We start from the raw sequence: 25668 nt of genomic DNA, 5'->3' as shown, positions 1-25668 counted from the left end.
TTGTTTTAAGTTTGTATCAATAATAATCATATAGTGGTCTCCATTATGGCAGAGGGGCTCTACCAACAAAAGACAGGGTGTAGCACCCTTCTATCAATCATTTGCTAAAACCACAGTTTTTCACTCAAAATTACTGTTAGCTTCATTTCACATGAACATGTTTCTATTGAATAAATAATTGTCAATAAAAAATTGATACACGTTTTCATCAGCTCAGTACCGGGCTCATTCTCAAATCTTATATTTAGTTTATAAAGATCACATATCAGTATATTAGATTTTTCAATTATTTAAAGGATCAGAGCCTTTTTGCATTAAGTCCTTTTAGTTGGATGGGTTCAGGGTACTCTCCATGGAAAAGCCATTGTTGTGGGCTTGTCAATTTTAACTTCAATCTCACTGTCCTTGGCATGCTCTCTCATGAATTCACTCACTGGGTGGTCAGCTGAAGTTCTGCAAAATAATGTTCATATATGTACATTACTTAGTGTACATTATGCAAATTAACTTGAACATCAAAACTCACATCTGAATAAAATGGACAAAATATCTTAAATTGTTTTGACTTATGTTCATAGATATACATACACAGGCAGTGATACAGTCTATAATACTTTTGTTATACCTGAAGTGATGATATTTCCTCAAGTTTGGAATGGACTTAAGGGGTCACTTGGTGTACTCCAACCAGTCAAAGAATATAACCAGTTTGCCAAGGTCATCAATCCACAAAGGATGTGTGCTGCCTCCATTTGGTCTAAATAAATAAACATGGTGATTATATTATGATATAATACCTATTGTTTTAACACAAGCTTTCTTTTACATAATAAGGTATTATAACCAACTTCAGTGTTTAAATAAAGTACCAAACGTCAATATTTGTATACACAAAATCCTTTTATTTGGCTTTAAATCAACATTTAAAGCACCAAAATTAAAAACAGAACAAAAACAACAACATTCTTACAACTTACCTTCCACAGACCAATTCTCATACATGACTGAACTTTATGTCACCTGCTTCCATTTAAGTAAATGCTGTGACTCTCCCTTCAGAATACATCAGACCCTTAAACATAGAATTACATACAATTTATTGAACTGATTGCCTTCAGTCCATGACATTTAGAGAAGTAAGAGAACAGATTTAAGCCCCACTTTTTTTTATAAGACTAATGAATATTTTGAGATTTCTGATTACTTGTATTGAAAAAATAATAAATGTTACATTGTTTTCTTATTCTAATGTTCTCATGTGTCAATATGCAGTGCATAAGTGATGTACTTCAACACTGCTTTTGTCAATCATACCCAATGACTGCATTATTTCTATTCCACCCAACACAGTTGTCAATGTGCAGGTATGCAGTGTCTTCTCTATATGGATGATGTTGAAAATGAGGTATTGGCCACATAACAGCTAAACCCTTATCACAACACACTTTGAAATAGAAAAGATGTATATATATATATATATATATATATATATATATATATATATATATATATATATATATATATATATATATATATATTACTATTTATTTACACTTTCATTTAATGTTCAAGTAAGAACTTTTAGTAAAGGTGATATAAAATATTTAAACAAGAGTGCCGCAGAGCAAATGTGAACGCTTCTCTGTTTTTTCAGTGAATTAACATAATATAAAGGTTTTCCATTTCCCCTATAATAATTTAGTCAAATGACAAAACTGTATTAACCACTCAATTTATAAATAAAATTTACGATATGATGTACAGAAAACTTCAAAGCAGAGCACTCTTGCTGTGCCTAGTATGGGTAGAAGACCTGCTCCGCATAGTCAAAGCTGTAATGGATTGTTGTTCTATGTACAGCAGGTTCTTGACCTGAAATTCACATTTGATCATAATGTTCTAAAAATATGTATTTACAGAATTACAATTCTTTATTTACAAACTGTTTATAGTTGGGGTGATGCCCCGGCAGATCAACATGTACACAATATTGCATGCCAAAGAAATTTCCTGTTAGTCTGAATGCCATGCATACTCAAAAAGCAGCTTGCGGCTACAGTCGTTAATATTGGTCCTAGCTTTTAGAGTATTGTGCTCTAATTCTATATAAACATTTCCCCCATCTTCATTAGTCTATTATTTTCATAATCATCATGATCTTCTTTATCATAACAGAAATTTATTTCAATGTCAGTACCTGAACCTCATGAGATGGTATGTTATGCACATAAATCAACGATGCAAAAAAAAGTTCATCTTCAACTTTAAATTCATCAACATAGCTAAAAAGACAGTTCAACTGCAACTGAAAAGTAATTCGTAAAATCCATCAAAGGGACTCGCTCATGTTTAAATATAATGCGCTTTTTCATACCAAAACACATTTTGGCAAATAATTAGAAATATTAAAACATCGATACCAAAGCTAGAACCCTTCAGCTAATGTTGATAGTTACTAAAATAACGTCTTAAAATACCACGATTTTCATTAGCGTTAATAATAGCTTTGGCATGCCTAGCTGGAGCACTGGTTTGTTGTTGCATAATTGGGTGATTGGCATTATCACGTGATGCTACCAATGCATTGTTAATATGTCAAAATATCCATCACTGGTGTTGTTTCGAACCGCACTAAAATGAAAATATACCTTTTCATAATAACTGTTTTTTTGTTCTGCAATTTCGATATCATAGAGAAATAATTTAAAAATAAGAGCATTCAGTTGCATTTACGGATCAAACTAACTCTTGGTCAAAAACATAAGCCAGTCCTTTTAATAACGCTGCAGCCAAACATTGGCCTATATTTTCGATAGAATGCTTCACTAAGATAAGATGATGGTGCATTTTGTTTACGAAATGTGTATAGGAGTTTGTTTTATTAACTCGCGTATTTCAGTCCCTCGCGTGTTTTTTTGGAGAAGAAATTCTAATAAACTACATATGTCTTCATTTTGTGAATGATCTCTTCACGAAAAATGAATGATTTGAAATGAATTGTACATATTAAGAGACAACCTATTAAGTCATATTGCCAACCAAAACTACGACATACGTCATTCTAATAACCAGGTTAAATTATGTGAAAAACAGGTAAAAATGTTTTGTTTCTTCTTGATGATAAGAACAGTTGATAAGATGCACATATTTTGAAATTGTTTGGTGTGTGTATGTGATTGTGCGTCCGTGCGTATGTGTGTGTGCTTATTTATACTCACACTTGAGCCTTGCCCATTCGGCGAGTGCTCAGATAAGATTATTAGTCATTTTGGGTATTTGGAACATAGTGCACAGACACAATGAAACCCCGGTTAGAGCTACCCTGGTTCTTTTTCGTGCACCAGTGTATAACACTGTCACAAGGGACCCCAACTTAACGTTCCTGTCGGAAGACGATAGGTATTTCTTATATGAGGCGGCGGGAAATGAGCATTCATCAATTAATTTTAATGAATGCATCTATGTTCCAACATATAGCAGTTAATATAGTTGGATTGGTAGTTAAGTGTGTTACCACTAGACGACGGATCTGTCATATTAAAGTGTATAAACATTTTTTTATTTATATATATATTAGTTCAGATATGATAATAAGTAAAGAATGGCCTCATCAGAAGTCTATGTACTGAAGGTGAGGGCAGAACCGGTTGACTAGATCACAACCACACACTTGCCAAAGTATAAATAAAATCATTTTCGAAATATTTGCTGTTTGCAAAAATATAAAAGAGTCCCAAAACTTCTTTAAATGTAGGCGTGTTTACAAACCTATAATGTTATAAATTTTAGCAGAGCGATAAAGAGCAAAACAACAGATTATGAAAAGATAATTTTACCTCCACGGTCAGTGAGAAACTGTTGAATTCTCAAGGTCAGAAACTGTTCCTCGATAACTTGCTTAGACAGGCAATAAATTTTCATAAAAGCATATATAAACAAATTTTCAGGAATATGTGCAGATTTTTATTACACTTTAACACACCCTCCTATGAACTCCTTTGTTCACTGACAGTTTAAAGTCGGTATAATATAAGAAATAAAACACACCACTTCGAGCTAACGCCTCAGTCCATAAGCATCTTCGGGGGCTGACTGGCCAGTCATTTTAATGTCATATGGCCCTCAGTGGTGTGTAATGTTTCTTAAATAGTCGACAGTGCTTAACATATTCAAAGCAAATTGAGATACGTGCACTGCCCATACAAAACATGATGGAGTAGTTTTGTTCTGCTATGAATTCTTACAAAGAAACATAACTCATCAGGGAATATTGTTCTGTTACTAAATATAGACAAATACAAATATTTCGTATTAGTCTCCCATTGTATAACACTACACCATACCGGGTAACTTGCGCTTAGTTGACGTAAAATCATGGGTTATATTTAAACCTTATTTGAAGAAAAAAATAAACAGTTGTTTATGGTAAGCACGTATGCTCAGTATTTTTCTTATTGCATGAAACTGTATTGTATATTGTAGAGGTGTTAAAAACCAAATAACAAGGAAATAAAAATAAACCAGGGTATCGAGATGTCAGTATCAAATAAGTCATGAATAGAAAGCGAAATGCAAACGTCTCTTATCATATATGATAATTCAAAAGCATACCGTGTCACAATAAGGAAGTTGGGATCGGGTTTGAAGTAAAAAGTAAAAAATGTAATAATCTAAACGCACCCTCCCATGATCTCCTTTATGCACTGACAGTTTAAAGGCGATAACAAAAAGAATGTTGTTTTTCCACACATTACATTTTCAAATGTGACGTATGTGTATGTCTAAAATATTGGTAAAAATAAAATCATATTTTCAACTGAAAATAGCCAAATGTGACTGTGATTCTTCAAAATCAAGATACAATTCTTCATACGTGTTTCGAATTTGATACAACTGTTTACAGTCCTACATGATTGTAAATGATTTCATGAACTAAAGTGCATCATTGAAAATACCAAATGAAGCATCAGCGTCTAATGTTATACAAATGCATTGCACTGCACTGCACTGCATTGCACTATAGTGTAATGCATTGTACTGTACTGTAATGCTCTTCACTTTACTGCACTGCAGTCCACTGCACTACACTATACTATACTACGATAAACTTTATTATACTTTACAACTCGTAGTTATTGTATTTATGCCTCCAAATCGATCAGTACATGAATATATTTCAATAGTCCATATTGCTTAACATTACCAAAGCAATTTGAGATTTATGCAATGCTCATCATGGCGTAATTTTGTTCTGATATAAATTCTTACAACGAAACATAACTCATCAGGGCATATTGTTTTGTTACTAAATATAGACAAATACAAAGATTTCGTATTAGTCTCCCATTGTATAACAATACATCATGCCGTGTATTTTGCGCTTAGTTGACGTAAAATCATGGTTTAAACTTAAACCTGCTTTAAAGAATAAATATAAATAGTTGTTCATGTTAAGCATATACTTATGCTTAGTATGATTTGTTTTGCATGAAAATGTCTTATAATCTGAAGAGGCGATTGAAAACGCAAAAACAAGAGATTATAAACCCGGATACCGAGATGTCAGTATTGATTTGAAATAAGTATTGTCTAGAGAGGGATATGCGAACGCCTCTGATCGCTTATGACAATTCAACGGCACAAAGTGTCACAGCGAGGAAGTTGAAATTGGTTTTGAAGTTAACAAAAAATATAATCTAAATGATCGACACTATCAAGATAAAATATGCCGTCCTTTCGATTTCCTGTACTTAGGATTTAACACTGAAATTGTTTAACTGAAATATGTCAAATGTGGTAAGAATCCCTTGTATCACATGCGCATCAATGCGTAATAACGATCTTATGAACCTATTAAAAGTTTACCAAACCGAGAGATGCGGCTGGAGTAAGTGGCAGTAACGGGACGTTAGTCTTTAATCTTACATTCATACGCATTGCGGTATTGTGTAGCCTGGGAATGGCCTTGACCAGTGGATTTATAACTTGAAGCCCACTTATTTCTTTATTGTGTATTACATGTATTTGAATATTTGTTTATTCCTAACCCTTATGTTCAAAGATCAATAAGACGTAGTTACAACCTTCGCCGGATATTCTTGCAAAGGCTCTTCAAGGACTGTTCCAGGGGTGGGATTTGGTATGACTTTTTGCGATGTGACAAAACAATGGGTTCGTTATTATTCAATCGCTTTTAATCTAAATGCACATTAATTTTAAGTTTTCCTACAGTAATAATGCCAGTGACTAAATTTTAGCAATGAAGGCAAATATGTAGACATAGGCATGTTTTATTATATACAGAATGCAATAGTCTATCTACTGTACACAGGTAATTCACAAAACCATAATTTTACGAGTAGTTTTAGAAATGCATCTTTTCACGAAATTAGTTATAGCTTTGAAAACAATACTAGCTTCCGACAAAGCCAGGCCAATTGCACCTGACTACGAAGCTTTTAGTACTTTTAAACGATGAGGCAACTCATTAATTCGTTTTGTGTCGATTATAAAAAGAGCCAGAGTATAACATATCGTATTACTTTCCCTTTGTACTATAATACATTCATTGCTCAATAAGGGCTGAAATTTAATAAATGGTGTAGAATAAAACACCGTAGAATAAAGCATTTCTCCAATTTATTACCTTACCTTTTTAGTAAAGGATAAAGATGCAATAATTTATCGTTAATTTGTAAAAAATGCACAATATAAAATAATAATATACATATAGTGTTACGATATTTAAGGAATAAATTGCGGGATTGGTATCATTATGGGGGTATGAACGCAATTGGGCTGGTCAAAGTGTGTGGAGTACGAAGGACTCCATGCGTACTTTGACCAGCCCAATTGCGTTCGTATCCCGCAATTCATTATTTATATTGACACCAATAGTACATTTTTAAATTCAAGCACTGTTTAAAAGGTGATTTATTTCATTTAATCAAACCTTTCGGTAATCCTTTCTTACCCATTCTGTAAATAGATCGACTGGAAACATTTAATCAAATGACGTCACAATAACGCGGGAAAAGATCAACCACTTGAACTCACTTTTAAACGTAACATTGAAACACTTATGGCAACAATATATTTTACATATCATAAATTAACAATTTCGAAATGTTGATTTATATTTTACGGGACATGCTGACACAATACAACCAAAAAACAAGTTCAAATATTTCCATGTATATTGTTATGCGATGAATTGCAATCCGAACATATCCGAAGATTTTGCGTTCATCGGATGATATTCGCAGTTGACGAAAGGCAGTTCATTTAAGGAATGGGAGTTCAGGTGTAAATACAAGATTATTGCCTTTACTGTTCTTTCGTGATGATTAACAGTTGATAAATATTTAAATGTGATGTACATTTTACGTCCTAGATGATGTTTTATAGCTGATGGTCTGTGTATTGGATGTGAGGCTATACTCGGTGTATAATATCACAACCTTGTCACAACATAATTTAAAACATTTCCCAAATACTTGATATTGGCAAACAAAAAAAGGAATTCATAAAAATGCAAGGCTAGTTGTTGAATGGAGACAAACATATTTTCTAATGGTTAGCCTTCTCAAACCTATTCCTGCAAATGAGTACTTGAATTTCGACGTGTTTACAAGCCTTTAAGTTGATATTTTTAGCAGTTAGTTGAATAGAAAAGCGATTATTATTATAAGACCAATAATTTTACCGCCAAGGTCAGTGAAATACTGTTGAGTTCTCTCGGGTTCAAATGTTTCTTGATAACTTGCTTAGACAGAGAAGGAAGTTTACTGATTGTTTAAAGGCGGTTACCAAAAGTTTGTTGATATTTTTCAAACATCACAGTGCCGGTGCAGTTTAATAAAAAAACAAAATTATTTACATTTTTGTAAATGTTTTTTCATTAACATATACCTATATACAGATTATAGAATTCTCTGTCGAATAATCGTAAATTTAATTTAAGAATTATATTTTAAAAATTTCCATTGCAAGTTCAAAGTATATGGAAAACGAACATTGATATCTACGGACTACAAGAATAAAAGCGTTAATAAAACGTCAATTATGTTCACATTTTGCTCAATATGTTAACTTATCAAAAATGGATCGAAACTTAAGGCACTATTGTTTCTTGTGATTAAACTTTCAATATGGTAACTAATTTCTTTACTCTTTATATAAAGAGTTATCAAACCCGGTTCACGGATAATTTAATTAAATGTTTAATTTGAAAGTTTTGTTTCATTAATTCTTGGTTACGATTATGCCAAAAAACAAATAATTAGTATACGAACCTTTTTGTGTAAAGGGACACGAATCGACTTCAATAAAACATTATTACTCAAAACTAGGCCATTAATTATACCCTTATTCCTCGAATGAAAACCGAACTAAAGCAAAACTCATTAATCATATTTGTTATAAAGTTAAATTGAATAGTAATCTTAGTACAATACAATCTATTAACTGCATATATAAAAATATATGTTATGTTATCAAGGTATTCCGTCCATCCATAGCAATTCTTGAATCGTTTGGAAGCTTTTCTTGTAGCGGTGCTGTAACCCTTGTATGGATAAAATAGAGTTAAAAACTAGCTGTTACAGCTCTAAAAGATAGTCATAATAATCGTCATTCGATCGTCACTGTAAGTTCACTGTCACCAGGGAAAACGAAACGACAAAGGACGAAATCCGCCAGGAAAATGTATGACACAGCTGAACCCGATGGTATACAAGCGAAAAAAACATTATTTATGTTTTGTCTGTGAGTTTTCAGTAGTTAGTTCGAGAAGAAACATTTCCCCTTTTTGCCAAGTGATTTTAAAATCCGTTTTTAAAACACGATTACACCTTTTATAACAGTAAGTGTTTATTTAAAATATTGCTTCCGGTACAATCAGAAGCGTGCGGCTTCACATATTCCGTTATAGATTCGAGAAAAAGAAAAGCTTTCGACAGAGCCAAGCGACAGAGCTTATGTTTCAAAGGCGGTTTTTCATTTACAATTAGTCAAGTCAATGTTTTATTAGCATAAACATAAAAATGTCATTGCTATTTAATAGAATACAATATAAAAACCGAATACAAAATAAATGATGGTGAACAAGTCATTTATTTGGAAACACAAATGTAATTATTAATAATGAGAAAAGTATGTCGTTAAATATTTACAATATGAACTAGATGAATTTAAGTTATCCATGTACACAGTTATAATTTCAGTGTATAGATAACATGCATGATGATAATATTTGAATATTGTTATATATAACTTATGGGCCAGTTACATACAAGTGAGGCGTACATGATAGATAAATATCGCATTGATAAGAACGTGCACGAGGATTTCCGGTTTGACAAACCTCCCACTGTGTTAGTTTAATAGAATGAGACTTTTTAGTGTCTATTAAACATGTGAGTTTCAAATTCTAGTTTGGATTTATTTATTGATGGATTATCTATTTATATGGTAATACTTAACTTTACTCTTCTAGTTCATTTGAATATAACAATAGCATGTACATATTTAAAACCTAATTATTACCTAAGTCAATTGCTAGATATATAAAATTTGCAAGTTTATTTAACGTACCTACTTGATTACTATTCATTAATGATTTAAATTTATGTAAAGTACGCAAAGAACAATAATATTTGGGTAAACATGTATATCTCATATCTCTATAGTATGGACACAAAAGTAGAAAATGATATTCTGTTTCAATAGTATGCATATTGCACTTTGTGCACAGTCTTTCAGCTATCTACCTTTTAAAATCATTAGTTGATGTGAAGAACATCTGAATCTTGATAATGCTATTGTATGTTTTATATTATTAATACAGTGAAGAAAGGGTTCACATACAAAACTTTTCTTCATAAGTACATACGATTCTAGCTTTCTACTATTATAAACATCTTCAAACCAACATCGGACATATTGATCATGAACACGTTGGATTAACAACTCCAATTCAACTTTCGTAACATTTGGATTATGCCCACATGTATGAATATCCCAACTCACATAATAGGCGTTTTACTTGTAATGAACATTCATTTACATAGTTTCCATTTTAATCTTTCATACAAAATATTGTATTACCTAAAGTGTCAGGGCTTTGTCTGATTCTGTACCAATATTTAAGTATACGGAATTTTCTTGATATAATTATTGGAAATCTACCAAGTTCACCGTAAACCGTCGCATTTGTAGTATGCTGTTTTAGTGATAAAATTTGCTTTAAAAATTTAATATGTACTCTTTCTACATCTGGTGCTTTATAAAATTCCCATACATCGGATCCATAATTCAAAACAGGTAACACCATTGCATCAAACAATTTAAGTTTTTCTGATATGTTTAATGATACAATATCAAAAAGTGAATTTAGAGAATATAAAGCTTTTAAAGCTTGTTTAAATAAACCTTTTTGAGTTTGGAAAACATTACCATTTGAAGATATTGTTATACATAGGTAGACGAATTTGTTAACATTCGTTAATAACATATTATCATACATTATATCAATATTTTCTACCCTATTACCTTTTTTACAAACCATTACATATATTTTATTATTGTTTACTTATATTCTCTACTTTTTACAATAGTTCTATAATTTATTCACAAATGTTTTTAGACCTTCTGTAGAATATGAGAACAGTACAGCGTCATCAGCAAAATCTAATAAGAATCGTTGCAAGTCATCAAAAGTAAAGACATTTAAAGTATCATCTTGCATAAAAGTATACATACTATTAATAAAGAAGATAAATAATAATGGTGATAAAAACTTCACCCTGCTTTACAACCATATAGCTATCAAAATAGTCTGTTAGGCTACCATGCACTCTAACCAAATTTAATCTGCGCCGATTTGCTACCATCAGCTCTCTGTTTTCATGATTGTTTAGATGTTTATATCTCTTATTTGAAACTCTGAAATCACACCTAGCAGATTCACAATGATTATCTATGAAATACCACGCACTAGAGAACTTGCGTTTTTATTTAAAACTGTTGTAGCGTGTCTGTCTAATCCTGCCAAAATTGCTATATGTTTTATCATCAATATGTTTAGAAATGTTTTCAACACCTGTATCTACATCAACATTTAAAGACAATACATTTTCAACAATAGCATCAATATTCTGAATTTCAGATTCAATGACTTCACGGAATTCATCTATATTTTCATTGTCCAGTTAATATAATCAGTTAGAGACTACTAATGATGTCATATTGCCAATCAGAACTTGGCATACGTCATTATAATAACCAGATTTGATTATGTGAACTACTTGTAATATGTTTTGTTTCTTCTTGATGATAAGAACAGTTGATAAGATGCACATATATTGAAATATTGTATAAACATTATTTTTATCAATAAACATTTAAGTTCATACATGATAATTTGTAGAATATGGCTTTATCAGATTTCGATGAACTGGAGGTGGGGGTATAACAAGGGGCGGATCCAAGCAAGATTAGACGTTAAAGGGGGCGTAATCAATGGACTTGTGCCCATTCCAAAGAACCGAAATTCATTTGGTTTTAAGTATTGGCAGGGGTTAAGGAGTACTCCTCCAAAATTATTTTAACATTTTCTAATCCAAAATTGTGCTTTTGGTGCGTTTTTTTCTCCTTTGTATAGGGGTTGGGGCAAAACCGGTTGACTAGCTAACAAACGCATAGATGCTCAGAGATAAACAAAAACGTATTCGAAATATTTGCTATTTGCAAAAACATAAAATAGTCCCAAAACTGTGAGACTAGTTGGTAAAGGCGGGTGACAAACAGTTTTTTTAATGGTCGACCTCAAATTTATTGCTGCAATTGAGTTCTGAGTAATGAAGGCGTGTTCACAAACCTATAATGTTTTAATATTAAGCAGTACGATAAGAAGCAAAAAAAAAAATTAATTGAAAATTAACGCACATTCCCATCAACTCCTTTGTTCACCGAAAGTATAAAGGCGATAACCCAAAGTCTCTTGGTTGTTTTCAAATTGTTCACACATTATATTTTCAAATGTGTCATATTTGTATGTCTAAACTATTTATAAAAATGAAATAAAATTTTCATCTGAAAATGTGGTAAATGTGAGTGTGTTTCTTGAAAGTCAAAATACAATTCTTCATAAGTGTTTCAAATAGGATCCTACTGTTCACTGTCCTACCTGACTATAAAGCGTCTTATGTTACTGTACCGTACCGTACGGTATCGTACGGTACCGTACAGTACCGTACCGTACCGTACAGTACAGTACAGTACAGTACAGTACAATGCAATACAGTGCAGAACTGTATTGTACTGAACTGAACTGTACTGTTCTGAACTGCACTGTACTGTACTGTTATGCACTGAACAGTACTGTACTGAACTGAACTTACTGTTCTGTACTGTACTGAACTGTTATGTACTGAACTGTACTTAACCGTCCTGTACTGTACTTTACTGCACTGTTCTATACTTTACTTCACTGTACTGTACTGTATTGTACTCTGCTATACTGTACTGCACGAAACTGTACTGCACGAAACTGTACTTTACTGTAATGTAGTGTAGTGTAAGGTTCTGTACTGAAATGTACTGAACTGTACTAAAATGTACTGAACTGTACTGTATTGTGCTGCACTTACCTACATGACACTATGCTGTACAACACTTCACAACAATACACTGTAAAACACTACTTTACTGCGCTATACTCTACTATACTATATTACTTGTATTATATATTGCATACATTTCTTCAAATCGGTAAGAATATAAATTTATTTCAAAAGCCAACAGTGGTTAACATAAACAAAGCAATTTTAGATATGTGCAATGCCCATTATGGAGTCATTCTGTTTTGCTATGAATTCCTACGAGGAAACATAACTTGTAAGAGCATATTGTTATATTACTAAATAAAGACAAATACTAAGATTTCGCATAAGTGTTCTTTTGTATAACAATACATCATGCTGTGATACTTGCGCAAAGGTGGCGTAAAAACATGGTTTTAACTTTAACATGCTTTTATGGTTATGTTAAGAATACACCTATGCTCAGTATGTTTCTCTTTGCATGTAACTGTATCATATTTTGTAGAGGTGAATGAAAACCCAATACCAAAGAAATAACCTTTAACTTGGATAACGAGATGTCAGTATTGCCTTAAAATTAATCATGTCTAGAGAGGGATATGCGAACACCTCTTATTATCATATATGCATATTCGACGGTGCAAAGTGTCACAGCGAGGACGTTGAGATTAGTTGGAAATGAAAAGTAAAAAAGTGTAATAATCTTAATAATTATCACCATCCGGACAAAGTATTTTGGCCTTTGGATTTCCTGTACATAGGATTAAACACTGATAGTGTATAACTGAAATATATTACGTGTGGTAAGAATCCCTTGTGTTTCATGCGCATTGACGTTTAAAATATATAATATATATAAAACAAATTATGAACCTTATGTTCAAAGATCAATAAAACCTAGTGTTAAACTTGGCCGGATATTCTTCAAAAGGACCTTCGAGGACCGGATATCCCATTACTTGCTTGCGAATGGGATTTAGTATGATTCCCACCTCATACCCATTCCGATGTGACAAAACAATCGGTTCATTATTATTCACTGTCCTTTAGGTAAAATGCACAGTAGTAGTGCCAATGACTAAATTTTAGCAATTAAGGCATTTATGTAGGTATGGTTAATTATACAGAATACAATGGTTTGTAAACTGTATACATGTAATCCTCAAACCCATGTTGTAAGAGTAGAATTAGAACTGCGTCTTTTCACGTCTTTTCACGTGACTAGTGACTAGCTTCCGACAAAGCAAGGTCGGTTTTACTTGACTTTGGAGCTTTTCCTATTTTTTAAACGTTTAAATATTTAAAAGGAGAGACAACTCACTAAGTCGTATTGTGTCAATAATAAAAATAGACAAAGCCCAAGATATCGTATTACTTTCCCTTTGTACTGTTCAAAATTATGGTATGACATATAGGTTGAAATTTAACATAATTGGTGTAGCATAAAAGACCGTCTTTGTAATAAGGCATGTTTCGACTTTATTACCTTACTTGTTGTTAGGGATAGAGATACAATAATTCATAATAAAGTTTGTAAAAGAAATGCATACTACTAAATCATAATATACATATATGGGTACGATATTAAATGATGGCCTTTGTTGTTCCTTCTTGATGATTATGACAGACGATAACTATTTAGATGTGATGTACATTTAATGTCCTGGATGATCTGTGTATTGGATGCGGGGCCACAATCGGTGTACTATATCACAACTTTGGCAATACTTATTTCAAGACATTTCCCAAACACTTCAGAAATATAGATCCTTAGTCCTTCTCCTAGGATCCTACTCTTTGCCGTCTTAAATGACCCCTTATAATGCCTTCCACTTAAGTGCATCAGTGAAAATATCAAATGAACGTTCACGTTTAATGATTTACAACTATACGTTACTGTACTGTACTGTTCCGTTCCATACCGTACCGTATCGTACCTTACCGTACCATACCGCTCCGTAGTGCACTACACTGCACTGTACTGTACTGTACTGAACTGCATTGAAATAAACTACACTGCACTTACCTACACTACATTTTCTATGTTACTCTGTATAACAATAACATACTACACTTTACTCTTTTATACTATACGATTTGTATAACACATTGGATGAATTAAACATTTTTGGTCAGTATATGAATATATTTTAATAGACTACTGTTGTTAACCTAACCAAAATAATTTCAGATACATGCAATGCCGACCCCTTTCTAAGCTCTATTGTAAATGCATCATGAATTAATTTTGTTCCTATATGATTGCGAACAGGGAAACATAACTCGTAAGGCCATATTGTTTTGTTACTAAATATAGACGAAAACCAGCATTTAGTATTATTCTCCCTTTGTATAGCAATACATCATACCGTGTAATTTATTGAGCTTAGTTAACGTAATAGCTATGGGTTTAACTTTAACCTGCTTTGAAGAAAAATGAAAATACGTTGTTATTTTAAACATATACCTTTGTTCAGTATGTGTCTCATATCATCAAGCTGTTTTCGATTTAGTAGAGGTGATTGCAAATCCAATATCAACGAAATAACTATATACATAAATATCGAGATGTCAGTTTTGACTTGAAATAAGTCATGTCTTGAGAGGGGATGCGAACGACTATTTCAGTGAGTTGACAGCATTCAAAGGAAGAACGTGCCAAAACCAAAACGTTGTGCTACCGTATGATGTCAGGGGCGTAGCAAGACTTAAAATTACTTTTAGGTCCGATGGTTTGGGTTCAGTTCGGGGATACCCACCCCAAAGATTTCTTTCTAAATCAGAAGCAAAATAGTGCAATTTGGGAGCATTCCAGGAGAAAAACAAAAGGCAAAATTACATCCATTTAATATGCACATTACACAAACTTAAATATATATGCAATGATTACAATAAAATCAAGCAATACACCCAGCACATAGTTTAGATAAACACTAGACTTGCGTTTGTTATAATAACGTTATATACAACTTTCGAGTTGTTATTAGTTTTTATTGCATTTTCGGGTTATTTAAATTTTGTCACTTTTCAAAAAAGACATATATATAAAAAAAATATTCAGTACGATGTTGAAAACGCGATAGTACGTTGATGAAAAAACGACAGTACGATGATGAAAACGCGATAGTACGATGATGAAAACACGACAGTACGATGATGAAAATGCAATAGTACGATGATGAAAACACAACAGTGCGATGATGAAAACGAGATAGTACGATGATGAAAACGCGAAATCACGATATTACGATGGTGTAAACGCGAATGTACGCTGGTGAAAACACGATAGTTTATCGCATTATCATAATCTTACTGTCGTTTTATCGCGTTTTCGTTATCGTACTGTCGCGTTTTCATCATCGCAGTGTCGCGGGTACACCATTGTAGTTTCCTATTTCGCGTTTTCACCATCGTACTATTGTAAGAAGGTGTAGTTACAATGAAAGAGGGTACTCTCTTAGGGTTTATCTATATGTTTATTTCCGGCCTCTATGACATCTAAGCCCTGAAATGTATGATACAATCGTTTAGTCTATATAACATAATACAAGGTATCTAGTGGCCGTTACTGGAATAAATGAAACATTGATAACGAATAAACAATACAGTCACGTTTGAAACTTTAGACATATAAAACACATACAAAGTACATAACATTTACAGGTACACGTTCACAACAGAACCTACCGATTGCGGATCAAACTCGTGCAATAAGGCTCACACCGCTATCACTCGTCTCTGTGCTGCTTCTGTTACTGTACTGCAAAGTTAAAAATGGTATTATAGATAGAGGTCGTGACTCTACAAAAACATGCAATACTTCAGAAATATGCCGCCATAATGAAATATACAGGTACAGCCATGTGCGTGAAATATAATTCAAAAAGACGTCAACAAACAAGGCATTGCACATTTGCAACATATAACAAATATGAACAGAATTAAAACTAACCTCAAAATCCACAAGTACCTGACAAGTTAAAAATAATTCTTTGGTTTCATCAAGAGACAAAGAATGATGTCCTCTTCCTCAAAAACGTATGTAAGACTGCACAATCTCACATGACCAATTATAGGATGAAAATGCGGGAAATGATTTTACGCCTGACTTGATATAGACACAAATCATAAAGCTAATGGTCTAAGGGAGATAATTGGTAACTCTTGCCAAACCATTGGTTTACAACTACCAAAATTGGAAATGCATAAAAATAATGATTTTTTAAGCCGGTTACACTATCGAGTATCGCGTTTCAGATCAACACATTCATAGGCGATGGCCCTAACGGCATTCCGTATAAATCGACAACAATGGACCGATTACAGTGCCTGTACAGGTTAATACAAAGAGCAAAATTATTAACATTTTCTTTCAATTATTTTCATTAAACTTATACCGATATAAAGATTAAAGATTTCTCTGTCGAATAATCCAAACTTGAATTTGAAAGTTATAGTTTAGTTATTTCCTTTGCAAGTTTAAATTATATAAAAAAACGTCAGTAATATTAACATTTTGCTCAATATGTTTACTTAACTAAAAACGATTGAAAGTTAAAACACTATTGTTTCGTGAAATTAAATTTTAACATGGTAACAAATTTCTCTACTTTATATACAACGAGTTATACAAAATCAGTTCATGGATAAAGCCAACTTTTGATGTAAAACACGGTGTTGTTTGTAAAACACTATATATGTCCCCATGCTATGCATGATCTCTTCAAAGCAAAGGATTGATTTGAAAGATAAAGAATTCTGCTTTCGTTTATTTCAAATGTTAAAATTGAAAGTTTTGTTTTCATTACACATCATTAGCTCAATTTTTTTAGCGCAAAAAAATTCAATTTATACCAAAAAGAACAACAAAGGATTAGTATTCGCACGTTTTGTAAAAGCGGACACGAATCGACTTCAATCAAACATCATTACTCAAAGCAGGGAACATCAATAATTATCCAACTCCCGGCTCGAATGTAAACCGAAATTAAACTAAACTCATCATTTATCATTTTCATCAGGTTGAATCGAATAGTAATTTAGTACAATACAATCAATGAATTGTATTTATAAAAAAAATCATGTTAAGCTATCAAGGATTTCTGTATATCAAGAGCATTTCTTGAATCGTTTGAAAGTTTTTCTTGCAGTGATGCGGTTACACTTGTTTAAGCAAAATTAAGTTAATAACTATCTGGTCCTGCGCTATCGCCAGTAAGAACGACACAAACAGGGAAGATTTCCGCCAGGAAAATGTAAAACAGAGCTGGATCAGAAAGTATAAAAGTAAAAAAAAACATTTAAGTTATGGCTGTGAGTTTTCTGCAGTTGGTAACTGAAGAATCTGTTCCCCTCTTTGACAAGTTATTTTAAAGTCCGTTTATAGAAGATGGTTAAACATTTTAAAACAGCAAGTGTTCTTTTGAAATATTTCTTCCAGTAAAATCAGAACCGTTTGTCTGCACATATTAAATTATAGATTCGAGAAAAAGAAAAACTCTCGACGGAGCGAAGCTACAATGCTTACGTTTCAAAGGTGGTTTTTACAATAAGAGACAATTGATTAAATTATATTGCCGACCCGAACTATGACATAATTCTTTCTAATAACTAGATTTAAGAACAGTTGATAAGATACTCAAAAATTGAAATTGTGTGTGTGTGTGTGTGTGTGTGTGCGTGTGCGTGTGCGTGTGTGAGAGCTAATTTATACTCGCACTCGGACCTTTCCCATTCGGCGAGTGCTCCGATTAGATTGTTACTGATTTTATGTTTTTGAGCATAGTGCACAAACAGAATGTTACCCTGGTTAGAGCTACCCTGGTCATTTTACGTGAACCAGTGTAAAGCACTGTCACACGGGACCCCTATTAGCGTTTCTCCCGGGAGACGATTAGTATTTGATTAGTGGTGGCAGGAAATTGAACCTGCGATACATTGATTGACAGTATATTGACATTGAAATTGTATAAACATTTTTTTATATATATTTTAGTTCAAAAATGATAATAAGTAGAAGACCGCTTGACTAGATCACAACTGCATACTTGCCCAAAAATATACAAAAATATATTCGTAGTGTAGTCGAAATATTTGCTATTTGCAAAAATATAAAAGAGTCCCTAAATTGTGAGGCTAGTTGGTAATGGCAGGCGACAAACACTTTTTTAATAGTCAACCTCAAACTTATTCCAGCAATTGCGTATTTGAATGAAGGTGTGTTTATAAACCTATAATGTTATAAATTTTAGCAGGGCGATAAAAAGCAAAACAACAGATTATAATTTTTTTTTTACCACCACGGTCAGTCAGATACTGTTGAATTCTCTAGGCCACAAACTGTTCCTCGATAACTTGCTTAGACAGACAAAAAATCTTCATAAAAGTATATATAAACAAATTGTTCAGGGATATGTGCAGATTTTTATTATACTTTAATGCACCCTGTTTAAAGATAAAATGTTGATAAAAAATAAAAAAAATAACTGAAAAAAGACCAATGTGACTGTTATTCTTGAACATCAAGACACAATTCTTCATACGTGTTTCGAATATGATCCTACTGTTTACAGTCCTACATGACTTTAAATGATTTCATGAACTAAAGTGCATCACTGAAAATATCAAATCAAGCATCAACGTCTATGTAGAATGTAATACAACTGTACTGTACTGTACTGTACTGTACTGTACTGTATTCTACTATGCTGCACTGCACTACACGACACTATGCCACACTACACTACACCATGGTACACTATAATACACTTCTAAACTTCACTAAACTCTACTATACTGTACAACTTGTATTAGATATTTCTTAAATTCCTCCAAATCGGTCAGAATATAAATATATATCAAAAGTCGACAGTGCTTCACATAACCAAAGCAATTTAAGATACATGCAATGCCAATACCAAAAATCGTGGAGAAATTTTGTTCAAATATGAATTCTTACAAAGAAACATAACTCATCAGGGCATATTGTTCTGTTACTAAAAATAGACATACACCAAGATTTCGTATTAGTCTCCCATTGTATAACAATATAAAATGCCGTGTATCTTGCACTTAGTTGACGTAAAACACGGTTAGATTTAAACCTGCTTTGAAGAAAATAATGAACAGTTGTTTATAGTAAGCATATTTCTATGCTCAGTATGTTCCTTATTGCATGAAACAGTATTATATTTTGTCGAGGTAATTAAAAACCCAATAACAAGTAAATAAATATAAACCAGGATATCGAGATGTCAGTATTGACACATACATCACATTTGTAAATGTCATGTGTGGAAATTTAGTCTGTGAAAACAACCAACACTCTTTTTGTTATCGCCTTTAAACTGTCAGTGAATAAAGGAGATCATGGGAGGGTGCGTTTAGATTGTTACTTTTTTACTATTACCTCAAACCCGAGCGCAATGGCCTCGTTTTGACACGTTGTGCCTTTGAATTATCATAAATGATAAGAGGCGTTCGCTTTTCACGCTCTAGACATGACTTATAAATAAAATCATATTTTCACTACACAACACTACACTTCACTACACTAGACTTCACTACACTATTTTACTCAACACTACACTACACTACACTACACTACACTACACTACACTACACTACACTACACTACACTATTTTACTCAACACTACACTACACTTCACCACACTACACTACACTACACTACACTACACTACACTATACTATACTACACTACACTACACTACACTATACTATACTGCACTACACTACACTACACTACACTACACTATACTATACTATACTATACTACACTATACTACACTACACTACACTACACTACACTACACTACATTATACCACACTAAACTACACTACATTACACTACATTACACTACATTACACTTCACTTCACTTCACTACACTACACTACACTACACTACACTACACTACACTACACTATACTATACTATACTATACTATACTACACTACACTACACTACACTACACTACACTACACTACACTACACTACACTACACTATACTATACTATACTATACTATACTATACTACACTATACTACACTACACAACACTACACTACACTACACTACACAATATTACACTAGAATTCACTACACTACACTACACTACACTACACTACACTACACTACACTACACTACACTACACTACACTACACTACACTACACTACTTTACTACAATATACTCTACTTTATTATACAACCTGAATTAGCTATTGTGTTTTTGCCTCCAAATCGGTCAGTTTATGAATATATTTTAATAGTCGACAGTGCTTAACATTACCAAAGCAATTTGAGATATATCCAATGCCCATCATGGCGTAATTTTGTTTTGATATGAATTCTTACAACGAAACATAACTCATCTGGGCATATTTTTTGTTACTAAATATAGACAAATACAAAAATTTCGTATTAGTCTCCCATTGTATAACAGCCGTGGATATTGCGCTTAGCTGACGTAAAATCATGGGTTAAACTTAAACCTGCTATAAAGAAAAATTATAAACAGTTGTTCATGTTAAGCATATACCTATGCTCAGTATGATTCTTTTTGTATGAAAATGTATTATCATTTGAAGAGGTGATTAAAAACGCAATAACAAGAGACTATAAACCTGGATATCGAGATGTTAGTATTAACTTGAAATAAGTCATGTCTTGAGAGGCGAACTCCTCTTATCATTTATGGTAATTCACAAAGTGTCACAACGAGGAAGTTGTACTTGGTTTTGAAGTAAACAAAATTTATAATCTAAATTATCGACACTATCAAGATAAAGTATTTCGTCATTTCGATTTCCTTTACCTAGGATTTAACACTGATAGTGTTTAACTGAAGTACGTCACATGTGGTAAAATCCCTTGTAACACATGCGCACTAATGTGTAAAAATGATATTGAAAAAAAAGTTATATAAACCTAATAATGTTTTGCCAAACCTAGGGGTGGGGTTGGAAAGAGTGGCAGTAACGGGACGTTCTTCTTATATCTTCCATACGCATTGCGGTATCGTGTAGCCTGGGAATGGCTTAAACCAGTGCTGTTATATCTTATTTCTGTATTGTGTATTACTTGTTTTTGTTTATTTGTTTATTCCTAACCCTTATGTTCAAAGATCAATAAGTCCTAGTCATTACCTCGGCTGGATATTCTTCTAAAGGCTCTTCCAGGAAAGCTCCATGAATGGGATTTAGTATGACTTCCACCTCATCCAATTCCGATGTGACAAAACCATGGTTTTGTTATTATTCAATCTCCTTTCATCTATATGCACATTTAAGATTTCCTACAGTAATAATGCCAATGACTAATATTTAGCAATGAAGGCATTCATGTAGACATAGGGATGTTTTATTATATACAGAATTCAATAGTTTGTATACTGTACACAGGTAATCAACAAAAACATGGTTTTATGAGTAGTATTAGAAATGCATCTTTTCAAGTGAATAGTTAAAGCCTCGAAAACAATACCCTCTACCGACAAAGCCAGGTTAATTGCACCTGGCTACGGAGCTTTTCATTCTTTAAAACGATGAGACAACTCATTAAGTCGCATTGTGTCGATAAGAAAAATAGCCAAAGTCAAAGATATCGTATTACTTTCTCGTTGTACTATAATACATTCATTGCTCAATAAGGGCTGAAATTTAGTAATGGGTGTAGAATAAAACACCGTTTTTGTTATAAAGCATTTTTCCGTTTTATTACCTTACCTTTTTAGTAAAGGATACATATATAATAATTTATCACTAAGTTGGTAAAATGCACAATACTCAATTATAACATATATATTATACGGTACGGTATTAAATAATGGCCTTTGCTTTTCCTTCTTGATGGTTATAACTGTTGATAAATATTTAAATATGATGTACATTTTAGGTCATGGATGATATTTTATAGGTGATGATCTGTGTATTGGATATGAGGCTATAATCGGTGTTCTATATCACAATCTTGCCAAAACATCTTTTTTTTTTTAAAAAATTCACAAACACTTGATATTGGCAAGTATAAGAAGGAATTCATAAGAATGCTAGGCTAGCTAGTAAATGTAGACAGACATATTTTCTTTTGGTCAACCTCCTCAAATCTATTTCAGGAAATGAGTACAGTCGAAACTTGATGGCTCGATATTCTAGGGACCGGCCAAAATACTTCGAGCCCCGATAATATCGAGCCAAGCGGGATTGCTTACAGAACGTTATTTTTTTTGATACGTTACACAAAGTCTTGTTTACCTCGTTTGATATTGGCTTCGCTATCTCCGCAAGAAAACAGTATTTATTGGACATAGGTACACATCGTACAGTTCGTAACATGTCTTATTCAATACTTAGAAAGTATCATTTGATTTTTGTATTTATTATAATAATACATTTATGCGAAAACAACAAACAAACAATTTTAAACAGTGAGTAACACAAATATAGCTTATAATTGATATCAAAATGCATTGAAATTTATACATGGATAATAATTAGAGACAGAACTAAAAGTAATGACATGTTTATTCAAACCGTTAAACCATTAAAATTTGACAATAAGTATATTAAATCAAGCGATTTTTATCAATTAGCGCCTTGTGCAAATGAAGCCAAGCAAATAAATCAAGTTGTGAGCTCCTTACTTGAACCCAGGAAAATGACATCGACCCAAGCAATCAAAACAAAGTGTGAAATTCTTACTTGGGACCGCGAAAATGACATCGAGCGTGGAGAAATATCGACCCTCAAGATATCGAGCCATCCGATCGAATTTCATATGAACAAAGATTAAAAAAATCGGTCCTTTTAGTCTGGTTCGAGCCAATGAGGATATCGAGCCATGAGATATCGAGCCAACGAGTTTCGACTGTACTTGAATGTTGGCGTGTTGACAAACCTTTAATGTGATTTAGCAGTAATGTTATAGACAATTTAAAAACAACAAAAATGATTTTACCGCCACGGTCAGTGAAATACTATTGAATTCACTCGGGTTCAACTATTTCTTGATAACTTGCTTACAAAGTCAAGGAAGTTTACTGATTGTTCAAAGGCGGTAACAAAAAAGTGTGTTGATATTTTTCAAAGATCACAGTGCCGGTACAGGTTAATAAAACAACAAAATTATTAACATTGTATTAAATGTATCTTCATTGAACTTATACCCATATAAAGATTAAACAATTCTCTGTCGAATAATCGGAATTTTAATTTGCGAACTATATTTTAAACATTTCCTTTGCAAGTTCAAAGTATATAGAAAAAAAAAATACCTACGGACTTCATTCAAAGATTTGCGTTATTAAAACGTCAATAATGTTCACATTTTGATCAATATGTTTATTCATCAAACATGGATTGTAAATTAAGAAACTATTGTTTCTTGTGATTGACGTCGCGTGGAAATGCGACGTCAGTTTGGGATAGGTTTCAATGATGTACCATGGAGGGTCACGTGATCAAAATGGTCCAGTAACATTATTATTGTAAAATAAAGCTATAAAATATGTTTAATAAAACAATCATATAAACTGATAAAAGAAAAAGGAAACCTCAAGATACAAAAACACCTTTAATTTTGTACGGTTATAACACACACTTGTGCACATGTAATGGGTTTTAATAACTCGTCCTAAAACTCGAAGGCAACATTTTTTTTAAACCTCGGTTTACGTACCTTAGGACTCGATTCATCAGAGCTCATGAAAAACGTTTTGGAGGATGTTTTTCTATATAAAATAATCCGATTTATAATAAATGGACAAACCAGGAAAGTCAATGACAATTCATTACATGTAACACTTTCAATTATATCATGTAGGAACTGTACTTTACCCAACAATTGAAAAAGCCTCACACGATAACCCGTCAGCCAATCCAATCGCAGGAATTTCGTTCATATACTTCCGGCTGGAGTTTACCAACAAGAAAAACTTGTGGTAAAAGGGGTCTGTTGAATTACCGGAAAACAGAATAAGCGGAAAACTATTTTATTTTTATAAGTATATTAAATATAGTATGTGAAAGGGGTTGGTGCGGCTTGGATTCATACTATATTCTGTTTGAGGGTAGTATAACGTATACCAACATAGTTCAACACTCTTACACAGTGGTAGGTGCTGAAATTGTCAGAACAGTGGCCGGGCAGAGGTTTTGGGGTTACCTGTGGGGAGGGATTGACCTAATAATTGAAGAAACCATGCTTTTGTATGCAACTGTTTCTGATTATATCAGCAAAATCTAGTAGTATTTACATTACATGATAAATACAATACCTCCTTTTAGTAACCCCATTTCAAAGATTGGTCCTACTAAGCTAGATTACGTTAAACATGTTTACCAACTACACATCAGTGTATTATTCTGTAGTTTCCATGTATCTAATGTAATTTACAATTTGCTATTAAAATCTTTATTAAATGTATACGATAATTAAAGTTAAACTCTTGAAAGAACTAACCATTTTACAGTGGTATGTCAACTTGCGGAACCGTGCGCGTGTGGATTGCAACTTACATCCTGGAAAACTAGTTGATGTTATCACTGTGTTCAGTGCTCAAATCCATTTTACTTTTATGTTAATGTATGCATAGATATAATAATGAACAGTTTTTGTAAATACTTGTTCCAATATTAATGTCTCTCCCATAAATGGGGAGACATATTGTTTTTGCCCTGTCCGTAAGTCCGTCAGTCCGTCAGACATTCAGTCTGTACGTTACACTTTGTTTCCGCTCAATAACTAAAGAACAGTTGCTCCCAGGGACTTCATACTTAGTGTGCTAGTTGGTTTTGACAAGTAGATGACACCTTTTTGATTTTGAGATCACTAGGTCAAAGGTCAAAATCGCCGTGACCTTTAGGTGAAAAAACGGTTTCCGCTCAACAACTAAAGATACTTTGGGTCCAGAAACTTCATACATGGTATTCTAGTTAGTCATGACTAAGTAGTTAGTAGATGACCCCTATTGATTTTAAGATCAAAAGGTCAAAGGTCAAGGTTACCTTCAGGTAAAAAAACTATATGTTGGCGGTGACCGTAAGCTTA

The 25668-nt window shown here is 32.9% G+C and overlaps 1 protein-coding gene and 1 long non-coding RNA gene across 2 annotated transcripts in view; one reads left to right on the top strand and one right to left on the bottom strand.

Moving 5' to 3' along the window:
- LOC128234638 (uncharacterized) lies at positions 1-24424 on the bottom strand. The gene is made up of 4 exons (XR_008260985.1): positions 24298-24424; positions 978-1072; positions 626-757; positions 1-453 (listed from the first exon to the last, which is right to left on the bottom strand). It is a non-coding gene; the product is annotated as an uncharacterized LOC128234638 (long non-coding RNA).
- LOC128234636 (uncharacterized) overlaps positions 9371-25668 on the top strand; it is a 108765-nt gene continuing 92467 nt past the window's right edge. The window contains exon 1 of the mRNA XM_052949000.1: positions 9371-9471. The gene's annotated coding sequence lies outside the window, so the exon portion shown is untranslated. The remainder of the gene's footprint in view (positions 9472-25668) is intronic.

Source organism: Mya arenaria, chromosome 5, assembly GCF_026914265.1.
Source record: "Mya arenaria isolate MELC-2E11 chromosome 5, ASM2691426v1".
Classification (NCBI taxonomy): Eukaryota; Metazoa; Mollusca; class Bivalvia; order Myida; family Myidae; genus Mya; species Mya arenaria.
Note: the sequence above shows the minus strand (reverse complement) of the source record. Positions and strands in the feature narration are given on the sequence as shown.